The sequence below is a fragment of the Sorex fumeus genome, unplaced genomic scaffold (genome assembly GCF_029834395.1).
Source record: "Sorex fumeus unplaced genomic scaffold, SorFum_2.1 ptg000169l, whole genome shotgun sequence".
NCBI lineage: Eukaryota > Metazoa > Chordata > Mammalia > Eulipotyphla > Soricidae > Sorex > Sorex fumeus.
Window position 1 is genome coordinate 6351808 of NW_026606226.1, and position 15646 is coordinate 6367453.

Sequence of the window (15646 nt, forward strand, 5' to 3'; positions counted from 1 at the left end):
GAGAGAGAGAGAGAGAGAGAGAGGGAGAAGTGCCTACCATAGGCAGGAGGTGGTGGTGGGGGGTTGTGGGAGGGAACCTTGGGACACTGGTGGAGTGATGGGTGTTGGAACACTGTATGACTGAAACCTGGTCATGAACAGCTTTGTAAGGGACTATCTCACAGTGACAAAAAAATTTTAATAATTTTAAAACAAATAAATGAATAAATAAGCTTGGGTCCCTGAGCATGCCAGGCATGTGCACCAGCCCTCTGAGCTCACTCCCCAGCCCTTGGGGCTTAATACTTTGCTACAGACTGTATTTCCTTACAAACAAGTCAATAAAATGCACAATCGGCAAGTTCTCTGGCGTCATTAAGGAACCCAGTCAACAGCTCAGCTCTCTAGGCAGAGAAGCTTGGGCAATACCTGCGACACTGTACTTAGCAATGGCCTAAGTCCCAGCATCTTCCATGGTTGAAAGCTTACTGGACCCAGGGCCACTGCAGAGCTTTGCAGAGGTACAAGAGGCACACATTCTTAGGTCCCTGGCTAGTCAGCATTCCTTCCCCACCTGGGTGAAACTCACACCCTCCACCTTCCCTATTCCCGAAAGGCTCCACCCTCCCACTGGCATTCTTATAGATATGGTTACACCCATGCAAGGGGTAATGAAACACCCCTGAACTGATTATTATGTGCCAAACAGATATGCACGAATCAAGTTTCTAAAGCACAGATTCCAAAGGTGAGCATAGTCGAAAGCAGGCCCTGGCGAAGAGCTTATGGAAGCAATAAGAGTCTGAAGTATTAGGGGTAGGGCAGAGTTCTCCATTCCTTTAAGTCATGACTGAGCCTTGTTGTCAGCCAAAACCAGCACTTATCAGTGGTCTCCAAAAGATAACAGCCTATTGCATCTTTCTAGTCTATCAGTCTTGATCTGGCACCTTCCCTCTTCACCCACTTATTTCCATCCAACCCATCAAGGTCAAAGGTCATGTGTTGCATCACTGAAACTCACCTGTGAGTTTCACCCATACTAGAGAAAGACAAAACAAGAATTATTTAAGTGACTTTCATGAACCTAATAAATCTTCACCAAGCACCCACGTTCTTTTGTTTATTTACTTATTTCTTTAGTTTTGGTTGATGCTCAGAGTTTACTCCTGGAGTTGTTCCTGTTCCCTGGATCATATCATACCAGGAATCAAACCTGGGCCTCCTGCATACGAAGCATGTGCTCTAGCTTTTTGAGCCAACTCAAATGGTCCCGAGCCACAGTCTTTTGTAGGCATTAATAATTCGACAATGGAGACAGAGCTCCATTTCCAATAAACTTACATTTTGGTAAAGGGTAAGTGAGGCCAAGCAATTTGAGGGAAAGGAAAAATTGGGAGTCATCCTCAGCAATATTCTTGGGTCATTCTTGATGGTGCTCAAGGGACCATATGTGATGCCAGGGATCCAACTAAGATCAACCCAATGCAACACAAGCACCTTAACCCCTGTATTCTTTCTGTCCTCTAAAGAATTTGTTGGGTTTTTTTTTTTTTTGAGGGGGAACTGTGCTCAGGGGATACTCCTGGCTTATTTCTCAGGAGGTCACTCCTTACAGTGCTCAGGAACCATATGCAATGACGGGACCGAACCCAGGCCTCCCTCATGCAGGCATGAGTTCTGACTCCTTGAGCTTACTGCCCTGACTAAACTATTTTCTAGTGATGAAGATAGTGGGAGGGCCAGAGAGATAGCTCAATAGGCTGAGCACACGCTTTGCATGCAGGAGACCCAGGTTCAATCTCTGGTACCACCTGGTCCTCCAACCACCCACTGGAATATTGAGTACCACCTCCGAGCACAGAGCCAAAGTAGCCCCTGAGCAGTGTGTCCCCAAGACCAAACATAGAGAGTGACAAACACCATATAGAGAAGAAAAAAATCTATGAAGAGGCAACAACTAAACTAAGTTCTAAATGCCAAGAGAGTATCTCATGACAAGATTTCAGCGAGGAACATTTTAGGCAAAGAAAAACAGTACCAACACGGTGTGTGAGGCAGAGAAAGCAATCGTGGCTGAAGGAGAGGTGGTGAGAGAGTGGCATGGACGGGGTGATCAGAGACTAGTGGGCCTGATCAGGTAAGGAGTGTTGATTATATCTAAGTACTAATTGGAGAGAGAAGGCATTAAGTAATGGGATAATGTGATCCTATTTATAGCTCTGAAAGATCAATCTGTCTCCTGAGAGGAAAAAGGAGATAGGAGGCAAGGTAGGAGGCCAGGTGAGGAAATGAAAAATAGTATTGAGGCTATAGCAGTGGGGATGGAGAGGATGCTGGGATTCACATGTCTTTGGTGGGGAGGGGGGGGAATTGTCGGTTTGTTTGGCTTTTTTTTTTTTTTTGCTTTTTGGGTCACGCCTCACAATGCTCAGGGGTTACTCCTGGCTCATGCACTCAGGAATTGCTCCTGGTGGTGCTCAGGGGACCACATGGGGTGCTGGGAATCGAACCTGTGTCGGTCATGTTGGCTGCGTGCAAGGCAAATGCCCTACCCGCTATGCTATCGCTCCAGCCCCAGGTTTGTTTGGTTTTGGTTGGGGGCTAGACCTGGTAGTGCTCAGGGCTTACTCCTGACTTTGCTCAGAGATCATACCTGGCAGTGTTCAGGGGACCATATGTGGTGCCAGGAACCAAATTCTGGTCAGCCATGTGCAAAGCAAACAGCCTACTTGCTGTACTATCGCTCTGGCCTCCTCACACGTATTTTGGAGAGGTACCAGTAGGAATTGCTGATGAGTTGTACATGGAAGTTTTTAGAGAAAAGATGCTAACCATAGGATGACCTCCAGGCTTGGGTATGAAACCACTGTACCCAGACATCTGACCACACTTCAAGATAAGCTAGTTCATTCACTCTCTGCTCTCTCAACGAACACTTGGCCCACTCCATTACCGCAGAGCTGTCTGTGTGCAAAATCACATAGTCAGAGTTTCAAGGCTTCCAGATAGTTTGAATGAACTGATTAAATTACCATATGCCAAATACCAGTAACAATGAAGGGTCTCATCCTCCTAACTCTGAAAGAGCCTTGTATATGGCACTTTTTAAAAAAATCTCAGGGCTAGGACGAAGGAGACGTTGCTGGGGCCTGCTCGAAGCAATCAACGAATAACAGGATGGTTGTCATTGATTATGATTGTGATGTTTGAAACAATGACCACAAAGGAAGTGTTTCTTCAATCTCTAGAGCAACCGAAAGATAAGCCTACTGTAGTTCACAATACATACATGAACCGACCAACATACATGCTTGTAACTTAAAAGGAGAAAGAGACCAGAAAAAAAAAAAAGCAGAAAACCAACTGAGATCAAAACTTAAACTGAAGCCCCTATATTTCCAGATGATTTAGCGCCCCCAATTTAAATGGGGTGCAGAGGAGGGAGAGAAAGAGGAAGAGGAGGAGCAGAAGACTATTATCTCCTTTTCATACAAGAGTCAACCGAGATTCAGAGCAAATGAAAACTGGAAGCTTAGCAAGTAAAATACATTCCCCCGTGATGCTGTAAGTTATTTCCTATTTATTATTCCTCCCTGAGACCCCAGAGAAGAAAAATGGAGTTTAAAAGGGAAAGGTCACAGAGAGATTAGGAGAAGCAGACAGGCAACATTCAATGAGCACGAAAGGGAGACGGGAGAGAAGCCCCTCTCAAGTCCAGGAACTACGGCGTCAGTTGCGGTAGATCTCATTAAATCCCGACTATGTGGTCAGAAGTGTACTAGGTGATCAGCGCAAAAAGAGAAGTCGGACACTTACTGCTTCTAAGAAATGTATCTATAAGAAAAACAAATAATGTTATCATCAAAATGTTGAAAGCAAACAAGAAAGACAATGAAATTAGTCTATTCCACACAAAACTGGACATCTCACAATTGAAAAAAATACATTGTTCATTCTCACTTTAACCCAGGATCCTAACTATTTTTCACTATTGCAGTTTTTCACAGCCTTGCACTGATAAGTGTCAGACTCAGCAATCACACATGAAACACAAACACACATGATGTTTATTAACAATGATGGGAACAGGGGGCTGGAGTGATAGCACAGCGGGTAGGGCGTTTGCTTTGCACGCGGCCCGACCTGGGTTTGATTCCCAGCATCCCATATGGCCATCCAAGCACGGTCAGGAGTAATTCCTGAGTGCATGAACCAGGAGTAATCCCTGTGCATCACTGGATGTGACCCAAAAAGCAAGAAAAAAAAATGATGGGAACAAGCAGAAAGTCGAGCCAGCTGAGGGTCACCAGATGCATTTTCCCAGTGTGAGGGCTAGAGCGATAGCACAGCAGTAGGGCATTTGCCTTGTGCGCAGCCAGCCCGGCCGAGCCGGGTTTGATTCCTCCCCCTCTCGGAGAGCCCGCTACCAAGAGTATCTCGCCCATGCGGCAAAGCCTGGCAAGATACCCGTGACGTATTCAATATGCCAAACACAGTAACAACAAGTCTCAAAATGGAGACGTTACTGGGCCCGCTCGAGCAAATCGATGAACAACGGGAGGACAGGTGAGTATGAATCAGACTTTAGGTAATAGACTTGTTTTGCTAAAGAAAAAGAGGAAACGATGACTGCACACTGACAACTTCTCAAAAGTGCCATCATGCATGTTTTTGATATTGGGTTTTGTTTGTTTTTTACAGTAATATAAATCAGATTGGAAGGGGAAAAAATTGTGTTCAGAGAAGGTGTATTGTCTTAAGGAGACTTCTAGTTACCTAATTCCAAGTCTACGGACATTTGCCTTTCTGTAAGTTGTACTAAAGCAGATAGCAACTCACAACCTTTCTAGTCCAGGACAACTAAGGCCTGTCCTGCCCAGTGGAAGATTGATGGATATACCACTTCCCTCTTGGAAAACCAGTACCACACATTTATGTCTATAGTCTTGAACTATAAATGCTTCAATTTATTTGCTTTTTGGGTCACACCCCTAATGCTCAGGGGTTATTCCTGCCTCTGCACTCAGGAACTACTACTGGCAGTGCTCAAGGGACCATATGGAATTGAACCTGGGTTGGCCTTGTGTAAGGCAAGTGCCCTACCCATTGTACTATCCCTTTGACCCAAAACGACTCATTCTTCGGCTTCTCCTTCGAATCAATGATTACCAATTCCTGATGCCATCATTGATTATTGAGTAGAATAAATCCTTTTTGTGTATTTATTTTTATATGTGTATAAGTTATGACTTGACCTTTTTTTAATTACCACTTAATGAGATAATATCCAATCAAATCAAATCAATCAAAGAGAAGAAAATTAAGAAAGAGAGGAACTGAAGGGAAGAGGAAAAGACAATGGGAAGAAAATAAGGCAGATCACTTGTAACATCTGAGGGGAATAAATCAGAAAACAGCCATACTAAGGGTGTCCATTAGATATATATAAAACTAGTTTTATATAAAAACTAGTTTATCAGTATGGACTATTCTCAAAAAATTAGAAATTGAGCTCCCATTTGACTCAGCAATACCACTCCTGGGAATATATCCCAGAGAGGCAAAAATGTGTAGTCGAAGTGACATCTGCACTTGTTTGTTCATTGCAGCACTGTTTACAATAGCCAGAAACTGGAAGAAACCTGAGTGCCCAAGAACAGATGACTGGTTAAAGAAACTTTGGTACATCTACACAATGGAGTACTATGTAGCTGTTAGAAAAGATGAAGTCATGAAATTTACAAACAAGTGGTACGACATGGAAAGCATCATGCTAAGCGAAATGAGTCAGAAAGAGAGGGATAGACATAGAAAGATTGCATTCATCTGGGGGATATAAAGTAACAAAATATGAGATTAATACCCAAGAATAGCTGAGATCAGCACCAGGAGGATTACTCCATAGCTTAGAGGCCAGCCGGGCATTCTAGGGGAAAGGGCAGCTCAGATAGAGAAGGGAGCACCAAATAAAGGGTGTTTGGAGGATCCTCCCAGGAGGAGAGATGCATGTTGAAAGTAGACTATGGACTGAACATGTTTGCCACTCAATGCCTCTTTTGCAGACCACAACACCCAAAAGGAGAGAGAGAACAAAAGGGAATGCTCTGCCACAGAGGCAGAGTGGGATGGGGGGGATGGGGGTGGGAGGGATATTATCCATGGTGGTGGAAAATGGGCACTGGTGGAGGGATGGGTATTTGATCATTGTATAGTCAAAACCCAAGCACAAAAAAATTGTAAATCTACAACTGTACCTCATGGTGTTTCACTAATAAAAATTTTTTAAAAAATGAAAAAAAACTATATAAAACTAGAATGGTTTTATATAAAACTATCTATAAAACTGTATATGTTTATATAAAACTAGATATAAAAACTAGTTTATATAAAACTAGATATGAATACATATATATGTATGTTTAGATAGTTTAATGTTTTCATGTCCATTGTTCTTTTTAGTTCTGGCAGTAGTGTGTAGAGGAAATAGGATTATAAAAAAATCTTCTCCCAACCCAAATAGCCTCTCCACATAAAGGGAAAGACAGGGGAAAGTTTATTATTGAATAATCATTAAACTAGAAAATGATTCATGCCTCAGCCAACCCAGTAAGAGATTATAAAGATAAAAAGAGATCTCACCCCTGATTCAGCCACGCAGATAAAGCTCAGTGCTTACTTGTTCTCAAGAGCAGCAAGGGAAGTGGCAAATACCATCCCTGATAACAGAGTTCATCCTACACGTACCTGCTAAGCAGAGAAACCAGTTGGGCTTGTTACTGATATGTGAAGTAAAAATAAGTGTCTATCTTTATCACAGCTGGGTTTCATAGCTATTTTATCTCACAGCACAGTCTCATAGCGCAGAGCCTGGTGCCCTCCAAAGTTAGGTTTCTTTGCCCCCCAAAAACTAGAAGTGAGGACATTATCATCATTGGAACTTAACAAAGTGCGACATTCTTGAGAAAGACATTCCCAGGCATAATACAACGGATAAAGACTCATTAACCTTTTTATTTTTTTAGGAGGCATCAGTTGACATCTGTGTTTCCTAAGTGTATGATGCCACACCAGTGGGGATGCTGGAATAATCCAGAGGGGGTGGTAGCAGTCTCAGATGCAATTAGGATGTCTTTGCTGTTTGTTCACTTAAAGTCGATTTGAAGGGGAAGATGCTGAGTAATTTCGTTTCTACAAAGGGATAGTTGGCCAGATATTTTGGGGAACTTTTGGTTTGCGACATTCTAAATATTAATTACTTTTTACACACTATTTAGATGTAAGTTCTCACACCGGATCCAACACCACAGTATCAATCAATCTCCCCCGCCCCCCGCAAAGAGATGGTTAGGAACACGGGCTTTGCATGTGGGAGGCCTGGGTTCAACTCCCAGCACCAAATAAGCCCCCAAGCACTGTGAGGTGCAACTCCAAAAAATGAGTCAGGAGTAACACCTGGGCACTGCTGGATGTGGCCCAACCCCTCTTACCTCACACACACTGTTGACATTCCTCCAAAATAGTCCATGTGACCCCCTAAACCTTCTATTTCTCCTCCACCATCTCCCTCGGGTAATCACAATTCTGCTGGCCCAATCCCAGTTTTATACTTATTTTCTCTGTCCCTTTCCTTTCCTTTGTTTCTTTAGATCCCACCTATCTCGGGCTTAATATCAATTAGCACAATATCTTCCAACACCCTCCACGTTGCTGCAAATGATTTGATTTCCTCTTTTCTAATAATGAATGTACACCACATCTTTTTCTTTTTTTCCGTTCTTCTTTTTGGTTTTTCCAGCAGTGCTCAGGGAGACTCCTGGCTCTATGCTTGGAGATCATTCCTGGTGGGGCCCAGGCACCATGTGCTGCTGGAGAATGAACCCAGGTCTCCTGCATGCAAAGCACCACACCTGCCTTATTCATTCAACTCTTTTTGTCCTCTGGGTTGTTTCCCTATCTTGGCTATTTTGATACACAGTTAACAATAATTCAAATTAGTATATCTATATTCTTCTGATACGTTGGAGTGGCACTGCTGGATCATAGATGAGCCTATTGTTAGAGACAGTCCCACACTATTTTCCACAGAGACTGCACCAGTGCACATTCCCACCAACCAAGGGCAAGGGTTCATTTTTCTCCACATCTTCACCCACTCTTATTTCTGGTCTTTGTGATAGAGATCATTCTCATGGGTGCAAGGAGTTTCATTGTGGCCTTGATTGGCATTTCCTAAGCCATCTTTTTAAATGTTTATTTTCCTTAATATGCATAAATATCAGTAACTAAGTCTGGTTATCTAGCTGGTATGTGAACAATGCTCTCCTCATGCAATGCAATACTCAGTCCTCCAAATGCAAATCTGCTTAGTATCCTGAGTGGTAGGGAGGCTGACTCTTCCTAAGTGGGTGGAAACACCTTGTGATATAAAATCACTTGATCATTAGACATCCCGTTATTCATCCGTTATTCATCGATTTGCTTGAGTGGTCTCCAGTAACATTTCCATTCATCCCTGTCGCATGCTAGTGTAGCCCAATGGCATCTGCTCACTCCAGGAACACAAAGAACCTCAAACCATTCATTTAGGGTCTTGACGAAGAAGTCTGACCATCTCGTAGGTGGGCTGTCACACAATCTTTTGACGTCTTGTGGAATCCAGTCGGTAATGGCTCTAGTCCAGCAGGCATCTCCAAATCGCATTACGTGTCCAGCCCATCTGATTTTTGATGCCTTGGCAAACAAAAAAGTGTCCCTGATTCTTGATCGTCAACAGAGGTCAGAACTCCGGATTCCTTCTGTCACCTGGCATGATGAGGCATGATACTCCAAGCATAGGTCTTTCATTTCCTATTTGGGAGACCCAAATAGCATTCTCATCCTGTTTTCGTAGGGCCCAGGTCTTTGAGGCATATGTTAATGCAGGGAGAACGGTGGAGTCGAAGAGATGTGCCTGGAGCCAGAGGTTCTTTGTCCTCTTAGCTATTTCTTCGACACTCTTGAAGGCATTCCATGCTGCTCTCTTCCTCCTGCGCAACTCAGGTGCCAGGTCATTTGTCATGTTGAGTTCTCGACCTAGGTACACGTAACTGCTGCATTTGGAGATGTTCATTCCTTTGAGAGTGAATGGAATGTCAGGAATGAGTCCATTTCTCATGAACATTGTCTTCATGAGATTCAGCTGCAGTCCAACCTTTCCACACTCACAGTCGAAGTCAGCCAGCATTTGTGCCGCTTGGCTAATGTTTGGTGTTATTAGAACAATGTCATCAGCAACGCAGAGGTGGTGTAGTTGCCAACCTTCTATCTTCACTCCCATTCCTTCCCATTTCATCGAAGCCCTAGCCAAACAGGGTATTCAAACTCAACACATCAGAATCCTCCGTGAGCTGTATTACAGATTCACTACCAGGATCTCACCATTCTACAAGGAAGTGATCATCGACGTAAAGAGAGGGGTTCGGCAGGGTGATACCATTTCACTGAAACTCTTCAGTGACACCCTCGAGAATGTCATGCGACTGTGATATAAAGTATCCAAAAAATATTATGCTGTAAGAAGAAATGAAATCATGAAATGTGTTGCTCCATGAATGGACCTAGAGAGTCTCGTGCTGAGTGAAGTTAGAGGGAGAGGAACACAGAATCGTCTCTCGCATATGCGGGATAGAAGAAGGGAATAACAAATGCCCAAAGGCAACTGAAACAAAAAGCTTGAGAACTGGTCTTCAGAGAAACGCTATGGTGAAGGGAAGTGTCTCTCTGGAGGAAGGGCGGGTGCTGGAAGTGGCAAAGTGTTAAGCATGGAACCATATCAGTAACCATACTGTAAACCACAGTGCAGAAAAATTGGGAAGGGAAGGGAAAGGGAGGGAAGTGGGGGGAGGGGAGGGAAGGAAGGTGTGTGCCTTAGAGGAAGCATGTGGGGTGGGAGGGAAACTGGGGTTTTTGGTGGAGGGAAGTGGACACTGATGAAGGGACTGTTTTGGAACATTCTATGCCTGAAACTCAATTGTGAATAATTTTGCAAATCATGGTGGGTCGATAAATCACTTAATCACTTAATCCCCGTTATTCATCGATTTACTCGAGCGGGTGCCAGTAACGTCTCCATTCATCCCGGTTGCGTGCTAGTGTAGCCCAATGGTTCGTTCTAGGAACATGCAGAGCCTCAAACCGATCATTCAGGGTCTTGACGAAGAAGTCTGACCATCTTGTAGGTGGGCGTCCACGTGATCTTTTGATGTCCCGTGGAATCCAATCAGTAATGGCTCTAGTCCAGCGGTTATCTGTAAACCTCATTAGGTGTCCAGCCCATTTGATTTTTGATGTCTTGGCAAATGAGACAGCGTCCCTGATTCTTGAGCGATGATGAAGATCAGAACTCCGGATTCTATCTCTCATTTGAGTGAATCGTGATATTCCAAGCATAGCTCTTTCGATTCCTCTTTGAGAGACCCGAATAGTGTTCTCATCCTGTTTTCGTAGGGTCCAGTTCTCTGAGGCATATGTTAATGCAGGAAGAACAGTGGAATCAAAGAGATGTGCTCGTAGCAAAAATGAAAAATGAAAATAATGTATCCAAAAAGAGAGACTCAAATCCATTTGACAATTATCACTGAAGGATGCCTAAATCACTATAAGATTGGCTATTTCATCTAGGGCAACCCAAAGAGGGGCAGGTGAGGCCCCTCCCCACCCCAACAGAGCCAGTCCCAGCATCTGAAAACCTCCAGAACTCAATCATCACCATGTTCATGGCCAATCTCCACATGCTTGGACAAGCCTCAACCATGAGTGAATCTATTCCTGTACGCTCAGCCATGAATCTCATACTTTCCACCACTGATATACCAAAAGTAGCATACCACATTTGATGGGTTTTAAAGTAGAAGGCAACCAATCTTAGAGGCAAATACATACATACATACATACACACACACACACACACACACACACACACACACACACACAACTCAACCTTTAACAATATGTTACTAATCTCTTATAAGAAGGGCTTAATAGTTCCTGGGTGAAATATAATAATCTTCACACACTTTCCTCTAAGAAAACTTTTTTGGATCATTTTAGCAGATTATTCATAACAAGCAATACAAAATAAATTACCTCAGTTCTGCTTTGGAGGCAGGGTTTGGGGTTTGAGATGGAAACATTCAAAATATGGTGGTGGGAAGATGCAATGGTAATGGTATTCAAATATTAAATGTAACCAATTACTGTAAACAACATTATAATTTTTAAAAAAAAATTGGCTGTTCCTGAAAGAGTAACTCTGAGAACTATATCACTTTCTAGGGGACCTTTCCACTTACTGCAGTGGTCTAAAGAGTTTCTTGAGAAAGGACAAGTTCACGGCTCACAGTGACATTCAGTCATGGGGGTCTCACAACTGCTGCTCTTCAGACACAGCGATTTCCCCAGGAGGCTAGTCTGTTCCAAGAAAACCATGTGAGATCAAGTTCAGAAAGGGTCACTTCAGAGACCAAGGCCGTGTCCCCTCCTCCTAACACCATCAGGGCAGAGGCAGTCTCCCTGAGCCTAGTGCTAGCCCACTGGTTGTTTCACAGCAGGGAACTGGTATGCCGGTCTTACCTGCCACCAAGCCCTGAACTGCAACAGGGAGCTTCTCTCCAACCAGTTCCCTAACCTTGAGTGCTGGGCCAGGAGATTGGATTCTCCGAGCCTATCCTCGAGTTCCTTGAATAAATGTTCTCCATCCTCCTCAGAACCGTGCTCACTGAAATCATTGGAAGTGGGGTAGAGTGGGGTGATGGGACAGCTCTAATCTTTCCTTGGGTAATGGAGAAAAAAAAAAGTCACAATGCTGTCATCAAGTGGGAAAGGCCAATCAAGTGATTTCCTTGGGGAATCTTTGCTGTAAGTGATTTTTTGCTTCCAACTTAAAAGTCAAGAATAACATAATCTTAAAGTTCTGCCTTAAAGGCATTCGGCTATATGTGTGATTAATTAGCTTAGAACTTAAGATATAACCTTTACTGTTTTCAAGGCAAAAATTCAACTTTGGAATTAAAAGTTTTATTTGCCTCTGCAATGGGAAAGTGAAGTGACCTTTAGAAACGGGCTTAGAAATGGTGACATAGAGAATCAGATGACCAGCCAATCCTCTGCTGTGTAGGATGGTTACACAGCCTCCAAAACACACCCGAAAGAAAATTACAACAGGAAGTAGGACGATGATCCTCAGTCCTTTACCTTCTTTCTTTTTCAAAAACAACTTCCCTTTGGCAGGAAAGAGAGCATGATAGGCTGGGGCACAGGCTTTGCATGCAGGGAACGTGAGAACTTCCAAAATATTGTAAGTCTCAAATGGTGCTGTTACCAACCTCTGCTTTCCTCCCAATGTCATATGCAATGAGTTTTTTTTAAAAAAAAAAAAAAAAAGGATAAAAAGAAGTGGAGGCAAAATGTCAGACATGTAGAACCCCTAGTTCAGATCTGTGTGTTAATTATTGTGAGCTATAGTGTGGTCACACTGTGTATTTTCAGGGGCTGCTGTAACATTAGTTATCAAGCACAAAGCACTCAAGAGTAAAATGGGTCACATTTAAAATGCTAACAGGCAAATGTTACTATGGACATGGTTCTGGGGAATACTGGATGCTGGCCAAAGAAGGAATAAGAGTGGAAGGAGCTTCACCACATGGTCCCCCAAACACCACCAACAGTGCTCTCAAATCAAAGAGCTGGGAGTAATCCCTGAACACATCCAGGTGTGGCCCCAGAAAAACGCTGATTGCTTGAAATACTTTTGGTATATTTTATTTTGTTTAATGGGGCACCTCCCAAGCAGTGCCCATAGCCAGTGGCCATGAGAACTGGACAGATCAATGTCCAGTTGGCATGATGCAGCACTCCCAGAGGGGCTAGGAGACACCAAGATCACATGAATCATACTGGGGGGGACCATACAGTGTTGAAAGTTAAACTTGGTGCCTTCATACACAAGGCCTGTGCTCCAGTCACTTGAGTCATATTTCTGGCCCCCTGAGTCTTTTTGCTAATAGTGTTTCCATTAAATAGCATATTATAAATATCCTTAGTAAGTCACATTATAAAAAACGTCATGTCTCATAAAGACTGAAAACATCCAGTGTTTGTGGGGATGTGACAAGAAAAGAACCCTCATTCTCTGTGGTTGGAATGTTTCTGGTCCATGGAAAGCAGTACAGAGATCTCCCAAAAAAAGAAAGAATAGGGCTGGAGTGATAGTACAGAAAGAAGGGCACTTACCTTGCACACGGCTGACCTTGGTTCAATTCCCGGCACCACATATGGCCCCCTAGCACTGCCAGGAGTGACTCCTGAGTACAGACCAGGAGTGAACCCTGAGTACAGCCAGATGTGGTGCCCCCCACCAAAAAAAAAAAGAGAGAGAGAGAGAGAGAAACAACAGAACTCCATATGACCCAATGATTTCACTTTTTAGCATCTATCCCCTCCTCAAAAAAAAAAAAAGGATCATTTTGAAAAGAAAATATGCACATTGGGGCCGGAGCGATAGCACAACGGGTAGGGCGTTTGCCTTGCATGCAGCCGACCTGGGTTCGATCCCCGGCATCCCATATGGTTCCCCCAAGCACCACCAGGAGTAAGTCCTGAGTGTGGAGCCAGGAATAACCCCTGAGTATCGCTGGATGTGACCGAAAAAATAAAAAAAAAGATAATATGCACACAAAGCAAATTTGATTGCAGCACTTAATATAACAATCAGTACATGGAAACAATCCAAATATCTAACACAAGTAAATGGATATAGAATCATACACAGCTCTAAAAAAAAAAAAATATGAAATCATGCCATTAGCTGCCAGTGGGGATGGAACTAGAGGACATCGTATTAGCAAACTGGTCAGTGGCAGAGGAACAAATACCAGATGATCTCACTCATTGATGGAATACAAAGAGATGAAACAAGAAAACAGTATCAAACAATGGCAAACTCTTACCACTGGAATATAAAACCAAATATTAAGCTGTGAGTGCCAAGGAGGGTCGGGGGAGACCAGACCAGAGGTTATATCAGGACAGTGGTAGAGAGTCCTGCTCACTTTATGGTAGTGGTGGTGGCGGGGGGGGGGGGGTTAGTAATTTTGCCTATCAATACCATCAACTTTAACACTACTGTAACTACCTAGAATATAATAAATTTTTAAGAGGGAAAAATCACATTTTAATGCATATAAAGGAAAAATTCACATTAAAATGGATTAGTTACTGTGATCATTCAAATAGTCACAGCACTCAGTAGAGTACTGCTGGAATATTGACTCAGTATTTACTCAGAGTATATTGTTGCCTTAGTTTATTCTTGCAGCTGCTAAACTGAGTAAGAAGTGTGGGGATTTCTAATCTCAATATAAGCCAATCTAAGGAGAAAATCACATTCCTATTGAGAAGTTCTACTTCATGTGTGACTAATCGTAGGTCACGAATTTCACAGGCTCTGTTGACTCACTCCTCCATCTAAAATGTTGCCCAGAGAAATAACACATATGCCATCGAAATCCATTTCCACTTTGAAAGATATCTACATTAGAGTGGCATGGGGAAAACGGAAAAAGGTTTGACTCCTTATATATGAACTATATGTACATGCCAGCAAAAGAGGAAAAAACGTTTTACTTCTCAGAGCAATCCTTCACTTCCCCGACTTAACTGAGGGTGGCGAAGAACACTTAACTAGACCTGGATCTCCTGTTTGCATGAATCTTGCCTTGGTGGAGACAGATCTGGTGGAGTCATGGATATAGGTTTCTGGTCCTGCCATTTGGGACTAATTTTTGTTTGTTTGGGGGCCACACCTGGTGGTGCTCGAGGGCTATTCCTGGTCCTGTGCTGAGGAGTGACCTCTGGTGGTGCTCCAGGGACCATTTTTGTGGCAAAGATTCAAACCAGTAGGGTTGGATCACATGCAAGGGAAACACCTTACTTCCTGTACTGTCTCTCAAAAAATAAAGTCATTTTCTTTAGAGGGAGGGAGGGAAGGGGGCAAAGGGAAAGAGAGAGAGAGAGACAGAGAGACAGAGAGAGAGAGAGAGAGAGAATGTGAGAGAGAATGTGTGAGAGAGAGAAGAGGGGAAGGAGGGAGAAAGAGAAACAAATAAATGAAAGGAATTATATATCCCAAATTGTAACATGGGTAATTCCAAACTGCAATACTCCAAGACCTACTTCAAAAATAAAAAAAAAAAATGGGGGCTGGAGCAATAGCTCAGTGGGTAGGGCATTTGCCTTGCACGCGGCCAACTCGGTTCAATTCCCAGCATCCCATATGGTCCCCCGAGCACCGCCAGGAGTAATTCCTGAGTGCATGAGCCAGGAGTAACCCCTGAGCACCGCTGGGTGTGACCCAAAAAGCAAAAAAAAAAAATGAAAAATAAACAATAAGTGGAGTTCATGCCCAATTCAATCAGCCTAATCAATGGCTGAATAAACAGCAATACTCCTACATTAAAATAAATAAATAAATAAATAAATAATTTAAAACGTCCATTTAGGAATTAGGAAGGTAACTCAGAGCACTGGAGCCCACATTTTGAATATGGGAACCCTAGATTTGATCCCCAGAACCATGTGGTCCTCTGAGCACTGCTGAGAGTAACCCATGAGTAAACCGCCCCCAAGTACT